The sequence below is a fragment of the Chionomys nivalis genome, chromosome 3, assembly GCF_950005125.1.
Source record: "Chionomys nivalis chromosome 3, mChiNiv1.1, whole genome shotgun sequence".
Lineage (NCBI taxonomy): Eukaryota > Metazoa > Chordata > Mammalia > Rodentia > Cricetidae > Chionomys > Chionomys nivalis.
In genome coordinates this window covers 76,239,554-76,241,096 of record NC_080088.1, presented here as the reverse complement: position 1 = coordinate 76,241,096, position 1,543 = coordinate 76,239,554, and positions in this window count along the sequence as shown.

Genomic DNA, 1,543 nt, shown 5'->3' with positions numbered 1-1,543 from the left:
CTGTCTATCAGTATTTTTCTTTTGGGGGGGCGGTGGGGTAGGAAAAGGGGGTTTGAGACAGTTTCTCCATGTAGCCTTGGTTGTCCCAGAACTCACTCTGTAGGCCAGGCTGACTTCAGAACTCAGAGGTCTGCCTGCCTCTGCCTCCCAAGAGCTGGGATTAAAGGTGTGCCACTGTGCCCAGCATGACTATCAATATTTATGAGATGAGTCTTTTTAATGTTTTTTTTAATTTACTCTGACAGTTATATATGTGTGTGTGTGTACACACACACACACAATGTATTGGTCATATCCACCCTGACTACCCCTCCATGTCCCCTGGAGTATGTGCATGTGCCATGGTGTGTGTATGGAGGGCACAGGAGAAGCTGAAGGAATCGGCTCTCTTCTGTCTCGTGGGTTTGATGGGTTGAATTCAGGCTTCCCAGTAAGTTTCTCATCTGACATAGTAGCTTCAGTTATCTACTTGATGCAGCTGGGAAGGGGAACTTAAGCTCAGGAGTTACATGTGGCACCTTTTCTTGATTGTTTAGCCTAGCCCGCTTTGGGTGGTGCCATCCCTACACAGGTGGGCCTAGACAGCCTGGGAGCAAGCCCATTAGCAGTGTTCCTTCCTTTACTGGTTTCTGCTTCAGGCTCCTGCCTTGAGTTCTTGTGTTGGCTTCTGCATGACAGACTATGACCTGTAAGCTAAAATAAACCTTTCCCATTTTGTTTTTGGTCATGGTGTTTTTTTTTTTTTGTTTGTTTGTTTTTTTTTTTTTTTTAGATTTATTTATTTATTATATACACAGTGTTCAGCCTCCATGTATGCCTGCAGGCCAGAAGAGGGCACCAGATCTCATTACAGATGGTTGTGAGCCACCATGTGGTTGCTGGGATTTGAACTCAGAACCTCTGGAAGAGCAGTCAGTGCTCTTAACCTCTGAGCCATCTCTCCAGCCCCTCATGGTGTTTCTATAACAACAGAAAATAACTAGGTCACTCAACTAAATCATCTCCCTGGGTTTTGTTTTTTTCACTGTAGCCTACGCCGAAACTCAGTATGTATCCTAGGCTAGAATTATAGCTGTTAGCTTCCACTATCAGTTTGAAATGGGCTTTTTAAAATTTGTTTCTGTGTTTGTTTTGAAGATAGGATTTCACTGTGTAGCTCTGGCTGGCCTGGAACTCACTATGTAGACCAGGATAGGCTCAGAATTACAGATCTGCCTGCCTCTGCAGTGCTGAGATTGAAGCACAAAAGTGGCCTACGGCCATCTATTACGAGATCTGGTACCCTCTTCTAGTGTGCAGGCAGAACACTATATATAATAAATAAGTCTTAGAAAAGAAATTTAGTTTTGGAACCAGGCATGGTGGTGCTTGCCTTTAATCCCAGGATTCAGGAAGCAGAGATGGATCTCTGAGTTCAAAGCCAACTTGGCCTACATAGCTAGACTAAGTCTCAAATGAAGGAATGAATGGTTTCCAGGAAGCACAGGCTAAACTATGTCTCGAATAAATTAATAAATAAATGAATGACCAAATGAATAAATGG